The following is a 17,708-nucleotide window of genomic DNA, read 5'->3' as shown; positions in this document are numbered from 1 at the left end:
CGAAACTGAAATCCACAGTTCTAGACTGAATTTTGATTTAAAAAAAAAAAACACAACAAGCTTTGTTTCATGGTTTCAGTAAAATGGAATAGCATTAGGAAAACTGCCTCAGGAAGTCAGAACACAATATAAATCAGTCAAACTTTCCATACCTTTCTAGTTGCAGGAAATCTTAAAATATCACTCCATTCTGCCTGTGTGTGCAGCAAAGGCAAAGTTTTTAAGGCATTCAAAGTATGTTGTTTTATATTTTATCAAATTAAAGTAACAACTTACATGTTAACCTTATTTATAAATGTCATTTCAAGGAAGGGGAGTACACTATAAAAGACATAGGAAGTCTTACCCACATGGAATGAAAGAGAAATCTACAAAAGGAAATTAAAGTAAAGGGAATAAAGGAAAACAAGATATTTTCTGGCTGCTCAGGATGAAAAGGTTTTAAGCTCACTGAAATGATAATTAACTACAAAATTGGGACAACATAGGTTTGCCAGTGTACCGCTCATGTGGAGCGGAAGAGGGTTTTAGAGACCCAAGGACTCCAAGACAGACTGGAAAAACAGAGGCAGCCCTGCAAATATGATAGATGATACCTTGGCCAAAAATATTCTGGAACTTAGCTCTTGAACTGAGAAGTCCAGAGTTATTCGGGTTTAATTAGCTGGCGGCCAGATAGTTTGGAATGACTTGCTTAATTAGGCATATCAAAGGTCAGTGTAGATGGGGCGCCTGGGTGGCTCAGTCGTTAAGCGTCTGCCTTCGGCTCAGGTCGTGATCCCAGGGTCCTAGGATCGAGCCCCGCATCAGGTTTCCTGCTCGGCAGGGAGCCTGCTTCTCCCTCTCCCACTCCCCCTGCTTGTGTTCCCTCTCTCACTGTCTCTCTCTGTCAAATAAATAAATAAAGTCTAAAAAAAAAAAACCATATTAAAAAGGTCAGTGTAGTTATTAGGTCCTTAACTCCCTGAGAAACCTTGCTAAAATAATTTGATGTCTTTGATTAGAGACCTCTAGGAGTTCATCTTACTTGTCACCTTAATTATTAAGGTCTTACCTTCACATATTATTTTTTTAAGATTTATTTATTTACTTATTTGACAGAGAGAGAGACACAGTGAAGGGGGGACCACAAGCGGAGGGTAGTGAGAGAGGGAGAGGCAGGCCTCCCGCGGAGCAGGGAGCCCGATGCGGGACTCGATCCCAGGCCTCTGGGATCACGACCCGAGCCGAAGGCAGACGCTTAACAACTGAGCCACCCAGGCACCCCCACCTTCACATATTATTTTATACTTGAATATTCATTGTCATTATTTTTAATTTTTTTATAGGAATATATATGTTTATCTGTCTATATTGTGTGTGTTTATCCTCCAGATAAATTGTAGCTTGTTTCCAGGATGGCTACATCAATTTCTTCCATCCGTGTATCTACTCCCTTGAATCTGGGCTGGTTTGTAATATCTTTGCCTAAGAGAATACAGTGAAATTGATGCTGCCTGACTTCCAACACTAACTCCCAGGTCTTGAAGCCTCTGCTTGAATGTCTTGGAATGCTTGCTCTTTAAGTTATCATGCTGTATGAAGCCAAAGTCAGAAATGTAGAATGGCCACATAGAAGAGAGAGAAATGCCCCCTCAGTCCCCAGCTCCTGTAGATATCCCAGCCCAGGAGCAAGACGCTTGAGTTTCAAAGAAGCTTTCAGATGATTCCTACCTCAGCTGACCCCAACTGAGAAGTGCCCAGCTTTGTCTATTAACCCCCAGAACCGTGAAATGAAATAAAAAATTATTATTTTAAGCTACTAAGCTTTGGGGTCGTTTGTTAACACTGCAATAAATAAGTGAGATGTGCAATTAGCATTTATAGACAGATCTAATAATTCTTTTTTTTTAAGATTTTTATTTATTTATTTATTTATTTATTTGAGAGAGAGAATGAGAGATAGAGAGCACGAGAGGGAAGAGGGTCAGAGGGAGAAGAAGACTCCCTGCTGAGCAGGAAGCCTGATGTGGGACTCGATCCCAGGACTCCAGGATCATGACCTGAGCCGAAGGCAGTTGCTTAACCAACTGAGCCACCCAGGTGCCCGAGATCTAATAATTCTTTACTCGTTCATAACAGTATAAAATTCTGCACCACCTTGTTATTCTTAAATGTAACTAATTCTACATATCTATCATATGTTAAACTGGACGACACCATCATACTCTCCTTATTTCATTGGGCCCCAAAATAAGTTTTTATTTTGTTGAAATTTGTAAGGGCTATCAAATAATACAATAAAATTGATATACACATGAATATACTCCAGAAGTTTATATTAATGAAAGATGGTTATATATTCTTTTTTGTAAATAGTCTTTATTTTTTAGAGCAGTTTTAGGTTCACGGCAAAATTGAGCAGAAGGTACAGAGCATTGCCATGTTCCCCCACATATTCACAGAACTCTCTCACTATCAACACCTACGTCACACTAGGGCATTTGTTATAATGGATGAATGTACACTGACACATCATTATCACCCAAATCTACAATTTACATTATGATCATTCTTTTTTTTTTTAAGATTTTATTTATTTATTTGACAGAGAGAGACACAGCGAGAGAAGGAACACAAGCAGCAGGGGTGGCAGAGGGAGAAGCAGGCTTCCCGCTGAGCAGGGAGCCCAATGCGGGGCTCGATCCCGGGACCCTGGGACCATGACCTGAGCCGAAGGCAGGTGCTTAACAACTGAGCCACCCAGGCACCCCCATTATGATCATTCTGGTGTTGTATGATTTATGGGTTTGACAAATGCACAATAATGAAATGTATCCACTATTATGGTATCATACAGGATGGTTTCACTGCCCTAAAAACCCTCTGTGCTCCATCTATTTATCCCTGCCTCCCTTCTAACCCTCAGCAACCACTGATCTTTCTGTCTCTATACTTTTGCCTTTTCCAGAATGTCACACAGCTGGAATCATACAGTATGTAGTCTTTTCACATTGGCTTCTTTCACTTAAAATATGCATGTAGGGTTCTTCCATGTCTCCTCGTGACTTGATTACATATTCTCATTGAAAGAATACTCTGTCATATTTCCTTACCCTCGACTCATTCTTTAAATCCTCTCACATTTAGTTTCTGTTCTTATTCCTCTATGGAAGCCCATGTTCTTAAAGGTCAGAGGAGATTTCCTAATTCCAAAACCCAGCCTTTTCTGCAGCATTGACTATTACTGCCCACTATCCCTTTAAATTCTTGCCTATGGCTTTGTGAGACTGTTCTTTTCCTTCTCTTCAATCTTTCCATTCTCCTTCCTTTCCAATCACCATCCTACATAGTCTTCATGGGTAAGTATTCCCCAAAAGGCTGCCCTTGGCCTTGGCTATACTCGCCGTTATCACCTCAGCATCTCTTTCTCTCACACCCATATTATCTTCCATGTAAAAATATCTAAGAATAATCTTTGATAGTTTCTCTTCCTTCTCACATTCAGCCAGTTACCGAAACCTTTGAATTCTCCCTCCTTGTTACATCTCCCTCCTTCTTTCCATTTCTTCAATCTCTCCCCTGGTTGAGGACCTCATTAACTCCTGCTTAGATAATGACAATAGAGTTATAGCCACTGGATCTCTGCCTTAAGCCTATTTCCTTCTAACTCATTTTATTCAGTCCTGCTGGGTTAATTTTCCTGGACTGCTTTGCTGATTAATGCCTATTTCAGTGTCATTTGAAGTATAAATGTATATTTAGGATGATTGTGTAAACTGTTGTTTTTCTACATAATTATGATAACTTGTAACTAGATAAAAATAGTTAAATAAATTAACATCTGATGAAAATGTATCAGATGAAGTAAAAGGACATCACATTCAACAAATTGAGTATCACGAGAGGGTGAATTAGATGACACAAAGAATATTATATCCCTCTTGAGCCAACAAATATTTATAAAATTTTGAATTATAATGCAAAGCAGAATAATAGATAATAATAATTATAACATTTATATAGTGCTTGTGTACTGGTATTCTAACTTTAATAAAATTTTTGTTATTTTATTCAATTTAGGCCATAAATGTTTTATGAAAATGTCCTCTTTGGTGTTATTCATATATATAAAGCAAAATTATATATTTATAATTTTTATAAAGCAAAATTTTATTCCTTCAAAATTTCCTCAAATATAGAAATATAGAAAAAGCTACAAAGTCATGCATAATATACATAAGTTATCTTTAAGGCCAAATAAAGCAGGTATAAAGAAAAAGAAGTTGAAAAAATTAGAGAAACATCAATATTCAAAATACATTTATAAATTTTTTTAAGTATATGACTAATTTTAGTTTGAGTACATGGAGGCTACAAATTTAAATTAAAATCTTGCCAAAATTTTAACGTTCTATAGTTGATGAAGACCATTAGAGATTTTTCCCAAATATAAGTGCTAGGTATAAAATTCCTTCTGGAAAATATATACCAGTGAAAACCTTGTTTCCTTAATTGTATTTGGTGTTACACAAAAGGGTAATGGGGATATCAAATGTGTTATTTCAGCTTCATATGCATCAGACATTTTGAAATGAAGAATCAACTAGCAATAATTTTTTTTAAAGATTTTATTTATTCATTTGAGAGACAGACAGAGACAGAGAGAGCACAAGCAGGGGGAGAGGGAGAGGGAGAAGCAGACTCCCTGTTGAGCTGGGAGCAGGACATGGGGCTCGATTCCAGGACCTGGGAATCATGACCTGAGCTGAAGGCAGATGCTTAACCATCTGAGCCACCCAGGCGCCCCAGCAATAATTTTTAATGAACAGTATGGTATATCAAGGATGAATTCAGTTGTACTTCTGCCTTACTTGCTTGCTGAGAGATTTCTGGATCTCAGTCTACTAATAACATAGTGAGCTGGACTGAAAGAATACTAATCAAATGGAAGATCAGCAAAGAAAAATATTATCTAGTTGTCATCGACACTGAAACAAACATGATTGTCTGTTGTCAACTTGGCATCCCTGCTTTCCCATTTATGATCCATGCATCTCAGAGGAAAAATAGAACAAGAGTTCCCAGAATCCTCCTCCCCAGATGGTTCCAGGTCAGTGTCGGCCAGGAACAAGCACTTATGTGACATTGGAAAGGGAAGGAGCCAAAGCTATTATTCACGGAGGGCAATGACAGATAGATGTGTGGGCTGACAGTAGACATGAGGTTCACAGCAGCTGGATCAGTTCCAGCAAATCTCTCTTTGGTTCCATAGACAGCTGAGATGGCTATTGGTAGCTGCTTGAGAATTACCTGTTTTAGTGCTCTAAGTTTATATAGCTGGTAGAGCTTCCTGGAGATTGGGAGAAATAGAGGCTCTCAAGAAAGTTCTTGGAGTCAGTCACCTTGGCAACGCAAACTGAGATTGTTGGCATAGCTTCCCTGATCGTTAATCTCCTAACCCTTCCAATGGTTGTGGAAGTCACTAATTTCCATATTAAAATTCTTTATATTTCATCTGCATACAGTAGCTTTTGTGTTTTATATGAACTTTATTTAAAACAATCTGCAGGTTGCTATGCATAATCAACACTGTTTTGATAGGGTCTTCAAAAATTATGATGCCTTGTAATATAGTAATAGAATTATAACACAAAACCAACAAAACATACTCCATATGAGAAATTTTTAAACTGCCTTGTCATACACTTATACAACATATTTAAACAAGATGGAGTAAGAGCTATAACGTTTAAAAGGGGTGTTTGAACAAAAGAAAGCTTTAAAAACTTTCCATATAAAAATATTAACATAGAAGGCCTTACAGAACTAAAAATATTGGCTGCTTTCAGAGAAAGTAACTCCTCTGCTGAAATCTCCTAAAGAAATAACAGAACTAATATGCCTCAAGAACATAAATGTTTCTTAGGTAATATGTGCTAAATACTCTCCTATTATTCTATGGCAGACATAAACTCTAACTTTCTTGATTCTATTGTAAAGGACTTTCTGGATACACTCTAAGAATCCATACTTCTACTTGCATTGTTTGAGAATGCCCCTTTCACTATATACTCGCCTTCATTATGATAATTTTTTCTGCTTTTTAGCTAGTAAGATTTCAAAAGCGTTTTAAAGAAAGTTGTTTCTTTTGGCCTTTGATTTATCTGGCATTTATATTAATCTTATCTAGGTAAGAAAACACAAATCTAAAAACCAGGAAACATGATATTATTCTTGGTTCTCTTGTGGATTTTTCAACCTGGCCAAATATTTGTGTTTTCAGTTAAAAAAAGAAATTTTTTAAAAAGGATTGTTTGCCCTGACTCTTTTTTTTTTTTTTAAGTAACCTCTATGCCCAACGTGGGGCTGAAACTCACAGCCCTGAGATTAAGAGTCCCACAATCTACCAATGAGGCAACCCCAGCACTCACTCTTCTTTCTCGAAGTAGCAACATTTGAAAAATAAGAACAGAGGAAAGTCAATACATTTAAATATGTTAACTTGAAAGCAAATGTTCACTGGCTTATTTATATTTGTTGGGTCGCTCTAGGCCCTGGGCAGGTACAAGGACTGGAGGCTGAGTGGAGGCCTCCCCCTCTGGTGGGGACACAGACTAGCAAGCAGGCACCAGCAGGGCGCCACTGGCCTTTGTCCAAAGCCCTTGGGCCACAGGTGTTTCAGAAGCAATGCTCTTTGTGGAGTTTTAGGAGGGTAAGAGTATATAGATAGCATTTAATATATAACACCCCTGATAGATCCTAGGGCAGCCTCCCATAAACAAATACAACAACATTTCTGCAGTAAAACATAACATTATAAATAGCTTCGTGTTAGTTCAGGTCAGATCTTGCTGTCAAATAAGACTTGGCATTAATCAGAAAATAAACTTTTGGTTTGCAGAACTGCAGATAAAGGGCTGTGGACCTGCAAAATGGCATCATATGTTCTAGAATAAAGGGAAGAACAGAGTACTATGGGAATGTGTAGGTATGGTACCCAACCCAGGCTGGCAGGGGGCAGATGGGCTGGTGGAGAGAATGTATAAATTGGCTCATAAGTACCAATGAAATAAAAAGATCTTATTGTATTATTGTTCCAGAGAGTAGTGAGAGAAGTTGAGGAAGAGATTATTGCCTGATAATGAACTCTGAGAGACTGCTTTTGAGTTTCTTACCTTATTATTGTGCTACAAACTGTCAGATATGCTCTATTATTGTGTTACAAAGTTGACAGTGAAAAACGTTATTGTCTGGTCTATTCAATTCTCCTACTGATAGAATGAAAAATATTGCAAACAATGTATTAAATAGCAATGTCTTCATTTAAACACCCAACTATTCCTTGTGTGTCTAGGCCATAGTTCAAGGTTTTATACTTTCTTACTGTTCAATGGGTCTCTTTGGCCCCAGCCAAGCTCTCTCCTACCTCACCATACAGTTGATCATCTCACTTTCATGCCTGAAAACTTTAAGAGCTCCTTGTTGGGAAAAATTCTCTCTCTCTCTGTCTCTCATATATATATATATATATATATGAGAGAGAGAATTTTATATACACACATATGTATATATAATTCATGACATATATGACACCCATATATGACATGTGTCATATATTACATATATATGACACACATATATATGATATATATATATATATTTATACACACACTATATAGCAGGAGTGAGACACACAAACTTGGGTAAGAGCACAAGTACTAGGAAGCTTTATCAGGATTGCAAACTGGACGGTAAAAGGGCAGAAGGGGCAAACAGGACAAAGGCCGAGCTCAAGAGAGATGTACAAAGCAACGTGATCCAGGCCAATCAAAGCTTTTGTTAAACAGACCCCTTGGAACTGAAGTATATGGAAAGCAGATCCAGAACTAGAATCCTCTTCACATGAGCTTAGAATATCTCCACGTGTGAAATATTCGTGTGTGAAGAGTCATTTCTAAAGTTTGTTTTCTGCAGTGTTTTTAATATTCCTTTTTTTCCAATCTTACTTGCACAAATTATTTGCACTATTTTTCAAGGTGGGTTTTACTAAACAATGCAAATCGAGGACCTGACCAAATTAGCTATACATTAATCAATCAAAATTATCTGTTGAGAATCTATTCAAATTGACCAGCACATAAGAGAAATCCTGAGGGTAATTGTTAGAAAATAAAATCGGGAAAATTTGAGCAATATGGTTTTATTGTATTGTCTAATCAGCTTATTGGATGCAAAAAGTATTTTTAAAAAAATCATAGAAACCCATAAAACAGCTTAATAGATGTACCTTTAAAACATTTAAAAGCTTCAGGGCATTCCTTGGTTTCTACACTGCAGTGTATTTACAAACACGAAATTCAAAACAAGGCTATTCATTTTTCCTAGTTGGAACAAAGTGAAGGACCAAATATTAAAACCTCAAAGATGGTCATTTGAATTATGACTATGCAAACTAGAGGAGCTTGGCTAAACATAAAAAATGCAAAGTCTGTTTCATTTCTTGTTCCTTACCTCAAAGCGAATCTGTGGGCAAGGACAGAAAGAAGGCATGTGATGCCTATTTCCCATTTTATTTGCTTACACACTAAAAGATGGTGGACCCTAAATTCTGTTAGAGTCTCTTTACTGCCTCCCATCTCTTAGGGAAGATGTTCACCTAATTGGTGAATTTATTTCAGTGACAGTTATAAAAAAACTCGTTCCAAATGGAACCTAATTTTCCTAAGGTAAGGTTGATATCAACCCTGGATTGTGAGTATATGGGGAGGGGCGTGTAAAAGGAGACATTAAATTCCTTCTTCATGCAAACACGGGACTGCACTCCCTGAAAGAGCTTTGTTTTTGAAGACTGTAATAGTCCTGCAATATAGGTTTTAAAGATTAGGAAAATAAAGCTCAGAGGTGGAACTATATGGGAGACCCAGTTTCTGGGAGGCCCAGTCAAAACCAGAATTCAGATTCCTGACTCCTTGCACCATATGCTTCATACCATATGTGGCAGGAAATGCATTTTCTGCAATGCATTTATGCATTCCCTCAAATGAATATTTAGTAAGTAGTGATTTAGTCTTTATATAGTAGTACCTGCCGAATGTCAGGCACTGCACAGGGACACAGGAGTGAGCAAGTCATACAACAATCCCCAATATTATGGACTACATTTATGTGGAGAAGAAAGAAAAGAAATAAAAGGAACAAGTAAAATATATAAGAAACCAGATGGTGGAAGTACTATGAAGAAAACTAAAGCAAGAAGGGACCAAAGGTACAAAGCAAAGAGAGACTGTAAATTTAACCAGGTTGGTCAGAAGAGCCACACCGACAACATGCATTTGAACAAAGACTTGAAGGAGATGAGAGACGGATATGTGGATATCCATGGGAGAGCATTCCGGGAGGGAAACAAGTACAAAAACCCTGATGTGAGAGTGTGTCTAGCATGTTCGAAGAAAAGCAAGGAGGGCGGTGTGGCTGGAGCAGAGAGGACAATGCAGAGAGTATAGGAGATGCTGCCGGGTTGTGCCAGGCCTGTCTGAGGTCGGAAGCCATGGGAGAGTTTTGAGGAGAAGAGTGACAGGATGTGGATTACATCATCGTCTCATGTTGGCTACTTTTTGAGAATAGTCTGGAGGTACAACTGTAGAAGCAAGAAGACTGGTTAAGAATTTCCAACAATAATCAAGGTGAAATGTCAGGGAGGCCAGAGAGACAAAGGGAGACGGTCCTGATTAAGTTGTTAATTCTAGATAGATGTTGAAGGTGGGGTCAGTAGGATTTCTTGATGGTTTGCATATGGGTGTGAGAAAGGAGGAAAGGAGTCAAGGATGACTGCAAAGCTTTTAGGTGAGCAACTAAATCATGAAGTTGTCATTTACTGAAATGGGGAAGGCTGTGAGAGCAACAGATCTGTGGAAAGACCAGGGAAGGTTTTGGTTTTTGTTTAAAGATTTTATTTATTTATTTATTTATTTACTTATTTGAGAGAGAGAGAGAGAGAGCGCACAAGAGAGTGGCAGAGGGAGAGGGAGAAGCAGGCTCCCCACTGAACAGGGAGCCCGATGACCTGAGCCAAAGGCAGATGCTTAACTGACTTCCACCTAGGCACGCAGAGTTCAGTTGTAGACATTCCAAGTTTAAGGTGGCATTTAAGACAGTCAGATAGAGGTCAAGCAGGCAGTTGAATATACAAGTCTGGTGTTCAGGCAGGAGGTGTGGACTGGACATATTTGGGAAGTCAGCAGCATATCCATGACTTTCAAGCTCCGAGACTGAATGAGGTCATCAGGGGAGTGATTATGGATGGAGAAGGGGCCGGGGGGCTGAGCCCTGAGCAGAGCAGTCAGGGGAATGCAAGGTGAACTCTTTCAGATGCTGCAGATCGCTCACCTGAGATGAGGATTGAAAACTCACTGCATGTAGCAATGCTAATGTGGTGGGTGGGCTGAGCAAGTGCAGTGTGGGTGGAAGAGCGCTTGGCTGGAGTAGAGTGGGTTCGGGGGCAAGGGCAAAGGCAGGGGGAAGAGCAGGAGAGAGTAGTCAGTTCCCATGCACTTGCCATATTTTTGTGTGGTGGTAACTATAAAAAAAGTTTTAATAATATAACAAGAATTGAATTGTTACTGAATGCCCCTTGTATTATAGGCCCTGTGCAAGGACTTTATACATTAAAAAAGAATTATTCCTGGGCGCCTGGGTGGCTCAGACGGTTAAGCATCTGCCTTAGGCTCAGGTCATGATCCCAGAGTCCTGGGATCGAGTCCTGCATTGGGCTCCCTGCTCCTTGGGAGCCTGCTTCTCCCTCTACCTCTCTCTCTCTCTCTGTCTCTCATGAATAAATAAATAAAATCTTTAAAAAAAAAAGAGGAAAATTAAAAAAAAAGAATTATTCCTTCCAACAAAATGTAGTTCATCAATGAGAAAAGTGATGATTAAAAGGGTTAACTTTCTCAAGGTCCCATGTGTGGCAAGAGACACAACCGAAATTTGAATTTAGGTCAGTTTGACTCCAAGCCTTCACCCTCAAACACTGTGCAATATGGCCTTCAACTATTACACAGTCACACTATGTAGCCAATTAAATGTTAAATAGCCACATAAGAGGGATTCTTCCCTGAGGTTAAAAACTAGTTTGGAAATGTTTAAAAACAAAATTCAACCAAATAAATTTTAAAGATCTTATTGGTTTTGTTCAACAATTCATGAATGAGGTAACATACCATCTAGCAAATAAGGAACTCTGAGGGGCACCTGGGTGGCTCAGTTGGTTAAGGGTCTAACTTTGGCTTAGGTCATGATCTCAGGGTCCTGGGATGGAGCCCCATGTCTGGCTCCCTGCTCAGCGGGGAGTGTGCTTATCCTCTCCCTCTCCCTCTCTCTCGCTCGCTCTCTCAAATAAATAAATAAAAATCTTAAAAAAAAAAAAAAGAAAAGAAAAAAAGGAGCTCTGATGGGGTGCCTGGGTGGCTCAGTTGGTTGAGTGATGGACTCTTGGTTTCGGCTCAGGTCCTGATCTTAGGGATGTGAATCACACCCCTCATCGGGCTTCACACTCATGCAGAATCTGCTTGAGTTTCTCTTGCCTCTCCTCCCATGCTTTCTCTCTCAAATAAATAAATAATTTAAAAAAAAAGGACCTCTGAGGAGCTGTACAAAATGGAAGATATTTATAGGCAGAGGGAGGCAGGACAAGAAAGTTTCTAGCAGAGTGGATTATTTCAGGCAAGGTCACCTTCCTTGGGGGAAGGCAGAGTTCTATCAGACAGATGACCTCACTACTGCTGACCAGATAATTCCAGATTGACTGGCCCTAAGTCTCCATTCCCGGGAGAGGTTGAAACTATAATTAAGATAGGTATTGAGTCTTGGTTTGGGGACATGGGCTTAGCACAAGTGACCCCATTCTGAACTTATTATGTCTTATTTAACAGAAGAAGGAATGCAGAACAGTAGACAAGGGTCTCCCTCCTTATTGGTCAAGGTATTCTTTTTTTTTTTTTTTTTTGCAGATTTTATTTATTTATTTGACACAGAGAGAGAGAGAGACAGCAAGAGAGGGAACACAGCAGGGGGAGCGGGAGAGGGAAAAGCAGGCTTCCTGCTAAGCAGGGAGCCCGATGCGGGGCTCGATCCCAGGACCCTGGGATCATGACCTGAGCCGAAGGCAGACGCTTAATGACTGAGCCACCCAGGCGCCCTGGTCAAGGTATTCTTAATCTCTGGCAGGCATGAGAGGCAGAACCAAACAGGGCTGTTCATCAGTTCAGTCAACAGCCAGCTCACAGCAGGTCACCATCTATGTAGCCCTTTTCAATATAAAATGGCTGGATGAACCAACTGCAGCAATACTGCTAAACCAAATAACTTGGAAAGAAATTCAGCCCGATGAGCATTAATGATAAAGGAGGACTGAGGTACGTCTATAAACCTAGTGTAGCAAAGTACAAAGAAAAAGAAAAGCTTTTTCCCTACCTGGTTGTCTGTTGGCATGAAAAGCAGTGGTACTTCGCCCTCTGCAGAGAAAGGTTTTGGGAGGAACAAATTTCATAATGCCCTATAGGACCCCTCCCTTTCCACACCCGTCATTTAATTTTGACTAGTATTTTTTTTTCTTTTAAACTTGCAATGTTTGTCTTTATTTTGTTCTTTATATTTTGAAAGTGAAAAGAAATAGTATTGAGTCAATTTCTTTTTGTTTTTTTTTTTAAATATTTGTTCTATGTATTTACAAGCCTTAAAGTTGCTCTAAAGATTTCAAAAGTATTAAGAGTACTTTTCGCAGGGTAGCACTTGTTTTTTAAATTTTTTAAACAATTCTTGGAGTTCTCTGGTCCACAGCATTTCCTTCTGTTCCAAGGTTATGTATGTGTTGATTACTATTGTGATTTTTTTTTTAAATTTTCTGAAGCAAGCTGAGAGGCAGGCAGAAAGATTTGATGCCAAAAAAAAAAAAAAAAATCTTTCTTACCTTATTCACCCCAACCCTTTTTAAATCTGGACTAACTACTATGCTTTAAAACAAACGTGAGGTGCATCTGAAGGGGAGGGAAATTTATTTCTCTGCTTTTCTATTATACAAGTTGTTTACAGAAACTGCAAATTAAAAAATTACACTGGCATTTGCAGTCCTTAAAATAAATTAAAAAGTTCTCAACTTTTTTTTTTTTTGCTAAACAGATGTGTTTTTTTAAAGTATGAGTCCTTGTTTAAAAAGAAAAGATTAAAACAGAAAATATTTTCTATAAATAATACATGTATTTTGGTTTTAGTGCTCCCGCCCTCAGGTTTGAAGTTTACTTTTTTCCAGTACCTTTTTCCTCCATGATCACCTTTTTTTCTCTTTCCCCTCTCCCACTCGTGCACACGTGGGGATTTCTGCGAGAATTGGCCTTGCTGCACTGTGATTGGTGAAGACGTGAAACTTTTTAAAAAAATACTTAAATTGTTTCTTTTGTTTCGTTTTGTGTATTTGAAGCTTTAGTTATCCTCAGACTCCTCTTCAGCTTCCCGCAGCCATGTGAAGAACGCAGTGACAGATTTCAGAGCCACACCCTTCCCATTCTGCTCTGCAGGGTCCTTGCTGCTTTCCCATTTGTAGAAGGCATCCTCGGAGATCACCTCCTCATCGTATAGGCAATCAAAAAACATTCGTAGCAAATTGGCAGGTTGATCAAGTTTTACTATTGATGCTTGTAGTGCATAAAGTGCTTGCAGTTCCTTCTCTGTATCTGAGTCTAGGTACTTGAGTAAGATCGGCACTCTCTGCTTGATAACAGCAGTGTCCACTCGGAAGGTAGAACAGTCAGCTATAATAGCTGCTTTACAAACGGCTGAAAAATATGGAACGCTTCACGAATTTGCGTGTCATCCTTGCGCAGGGGCCATGCTAATCTTCTCTGTATCGTTCCAATTTTAGTATATGTGCTGCCGAAGCGAGCACTAATTTTGACTAGTATTTTAATTTACCCTTAGAGTCCGCCGTTGAACGCTCTGAGTTGGGCCCAGTGGGATAAGACAAAAGTAACATCAAACAGAATCCCGATGGAATGCTATATGGCTCTCAAGATAAACACCTGGGTGTTCTGATAGTTTCTGTTCTGATAGCCCGAGCTTTATAATTCTGTTACAGCTTGGTCCAATAATTAGGGAAGAAAGTATTAAAGTGTCAAATAGACCTTCATTAGAAACTACTGAAGAAAACAGCATCGTGGTTTTTGTGTGTGGTACAAGGGAACAAAACCACTGCAATGCAATGTGATAATCACATACTAAGAGAAGAAAATGAGAAGAGTAAGTAATAAATAGTAATAAATAGTAATAAATAGTAATAAATAATAAAGTGATCTTACAAATTAGGTAATATAGGTGAAATAATTTGGGGAGTTTTAAAGACTTTACAGACATGAGCTAGTGTTACCAGGTAAACAAAATCAAGGGATATCATGGCTACAGCTCAGAATCTATTGACCAGGCATTTACTTTTAGTATTATGGAAATAAAGACTTCACAGTGAAAATATCTGCATTTGTAAAGCACTTCTCATTCTTTTAAAAAAGCTATATATGTACAAGGAAAGAAATTAAAATATTACAATATTATAAACTGTGCAAAGTATCTCTGGCTGCTAGGCCCTCATTCTTTTCCTCAAAAGCAACCACAGTTTCTAGTTTCTTCTGTAGCCTTCCATATCTATCTATCTTTCACATTTTGTGAATTTTGGTATAGTATCACACCCTATTCTGAAAAATAAGTAGCATTCATTTTTTTCTCTGAAAATATTCAAGCAATTAGTAAACGTGTGAACATTTAAGTTGCAGTTGTATCTTCAAAGTTTCACTTTACAGTTTACCAAGGCAACCTGCCTGACACTGTTGGAGGTCAGAACTTTAAGATCAGTGCCTGCCCAGACGAAATCCTTAAATGTTTGCTGCCCAAGGTTCCTGCACTCACTGCATTCAGTAGGAAATCAAAACATGCTGAGAAAGCAGTGCTGATGAATTTAACCCTGGGCTTTTGATGGAGTCTGCTTTCCTGAATACACCCCACAGAAGTTATGTTAGGTGACTTTCCTTTGATTCCTGAGTCTTTCTTCTTTATGTAGTCCTTAAGTATTTTATGAATCCAGGGAACATTTCCATACAAAACTGAAAGACATAAGCTGGAGGAGGAGAAGAAAAAATTTTTTTAAATTTTGTTTTATTTAAATTCAATTAATTAACATAAAGTATATTATTAGTTTCAGAGGTAGAGGTCAGTGATTCATCAGTTGCATATAACACCCAGGGCTCATTCCATCATGTGACCTCCTTAATGCCCATCACTCAGTTACCCAATCCCCCAACCACCTCCTCTGGAAAAATTAAGTTCTTATATCCTTTGAATATGAAGCTTCAATCTGAAGCATAAAAGTGCACTGCATTGTGTTTACCACTTCATTTCTTCACTGGGTGGCATGAATGTGTTTCCCCAACTTACCCGGATGCTCCAGCATGTACAGATCTGGCCAGGAGCTTTTTCATACTTCTTCGCTAGCTGGAGAACACTTGGATGACTCAGGACCTTCCCTTTGGCTAATGGTCAGTAGTCTCCCAAAATTTGTTTATTTAACAATAATCTGGTAGCTTTTGAGGTGTTTGAAAGGGTGAAATGCAACCTGTTAGAAACTGGGGGAGGTGGGGAAGGAACCCTTGAAAAATAAAGATCCGCCATATTTGTTATCGATTTTATAATTTAATGTGAGAAAGGACAAAACGCAACTATTACGAATACTTAAAATAACAGATTACATTTACACATAGCTGAGGTATTTCAGGAAGGTGTGCGCAGAGCCCTCTGACATAGGACTTCCTCTTACTCCTAAGTCCTCACTACCCCCTCTTCCTAAAACAAGAAGCCCATTGACCTCATTTGTTTCTGAAATGGATATTTCTTAAAACATGAAACTTTCACACTGAAACCTTTTTGCTCTAGCTACATAATGAAAATGCAACTGTCAGTGTACAAAAAATTTCCCAAAATATTCATATAGGCTGTTAGGGACCAGGCAGATAAAACAATAGCCAATTGAATTTTTCCCTCTTCACCTAATTGTTTTGGTCATGGAGAGACATAGGCAAAGCTTGGCTGAACACCAATCATTCACTCATACTCTTAAGATTTCACACCGCAGAGTGTGCTGGAATAAAGAAGTTCAAACTGACATTAGAATCAATGGTACTAATAATAGCATTTTAGCTGGAGAAAAGGATTTCTGGGATTCTGTAAAACTGCAGAAAAGTAACTGAAAATATGGGATGAAATGGAGTTTGGTACATAGGATACAGGATAAAAAAAGATCATGGACTCAAACAAATATAAAACAATATGAAGCTACTTAAATTAAGTGAAAGAGAGAAACAAGAGACACAGTCATACCTGAATGAAGACCTCTGCTTCTTGATGCTTATAAATCCAATCCTTACTTAAATATGCTACAGAACTAAAAAACCGGTCGGCTTCTACTTTGCTCTAAACCAAAGACGGTGTACAATGTAGGGGAAAGGCTCCTAATTACTGTTTCCTTTCTTTTCTAGAGTACAGCTCATTGCTCTTCACTGCTCAGGAGAAAAAAACTACCAGATTTGTGGGGGCTTTTTCTCCCTCACCTCATCTCTAGACCCAGTTAAAGCTTTAATCCTCATCCCGTATGAAATGCACAGCATTTCAATTCATTTCAAAGCACCGGATTGGGGCTGATGAGAATGGGACCAAAATTTTCAAAAGAGATTAGTTATGCTGAGAAACGTCCATTGTAAATACTGCAAGAGCACTGAACCAGCCAGCCCGTATCTACTGCTATTTGCAGGAAACTGTACGAAATATAGTACTGGAACAGAAGGGAATAGGGGTATGTGCCATACACTCTGAAGATGGAGAAAAAATTCAGTGTAAAATAAATTAAGGACCCTCCAAAGAAAATAAGAGATTAAGACATTCAAATACATATGTGCTTCACACACACACACACACACACACACACAACTGAGCAAATAAAAATCCTTAAAACCTAATTCAAAAACAATGTAAAACACTATTGTGGCAATTTCAGGGCTCTATTCTTCTACAAGACAGATAAGCTAGACGCTCTGCCCATGACAGCGAATACAATTGTTCCAAAGATCTAGTCACTAAATGCTTTTTTAAAAAAAAAAAATCTGAAAATAATTACATCAGCATATGGACTCTGGAAAATTTTTTCTACCGTAATAAGTTCAGATGGACATTTCCTGTTTCACGTTTCTAGTACACGTTGTCTTTTAGACAATAACAGTGTGAAACAATAGTTTGGCATGAGTTCAATGCATACTAAGAAATGCCCCGGCCCTTGAAGGCTGGGATGAGTCAGCCTCAAATGGCAAAGAGAATAAGATTCAAAAAGTTGACACAGCTCAGACTTCAATCGTTCATGTTTCTTGACCAGTAAAGAGCACTTAAATTTAACATTTGCGTTTATACAGCCAGCATTCACTCCTGTGTCTGCATAACCTGGATTTGTTTCTTTTTTTAAGATTTTATTTATTTATTTGAGAGACAGAGGGACAAAACGCACAACCCGGGGGAATGGCAGAGGGAGAGGGAGAAGCAGGCTTCCCACTGAGCAGGAAGCCCGATGCAGGGCTTGATCCCAGGACCCCGAGATCATGACCTGAGCTGAAGGCAGATGCTCAACTGACTGAGCCACCCAGGTGCTC

General features: G+C 38.7%; 1 long non-coding RNA gene and 1 other non-coding gene across 2 annotated transcripts; both read right to left on the bottom strand.

Moving 5' to 3' along the window:
- Positions 1-13,213: 13,213 nt before the first annotated feature.
- On the bottom strand, positions 13,214-17,089 carry LOC113917023. The gene is made up of 3 exons (XR_003518097.2): positions 16,393-17,089; positions 15,454-15,664; positions 13,214-15,136 (listed from the first exon to the last, which is right to left on the bottom strand). It is a non-coding gene; the product is annotated as an uncharacterized LOC113917023 (long non-coding RNA).
- LOC113917118 lies at positions 13,812-13,918 on the bottom strand. The gene has a single exon (XR_003518131.1). It is a non-coding gene; the product is annotated as a U6 spliceosomal RNA (small nuclear RNA).
- Positions 17,090-17,708: the final 619 nt, after the last annotated feature.

This window comes from Zalophus californianus, chromosome 4 (assembly GCF_009762305.2).
Source record: "Zalophus californianus isolate mZalCal1 chromosome 4, mZalCal1.pri.v2, whole genome shotgun sequence".
Classification (NCBI taxonomy): Eukaryota; Metazoa; Chordata; class Mammalia; order Carnivora; family Otariidae; genus Zalophus; species Zalophus californianus.
The sequence above is the reverse complement of the archived record's forward strand: the minus strand, read 5'-3'. Positions and strand labels throughout refer to the sequence as shown.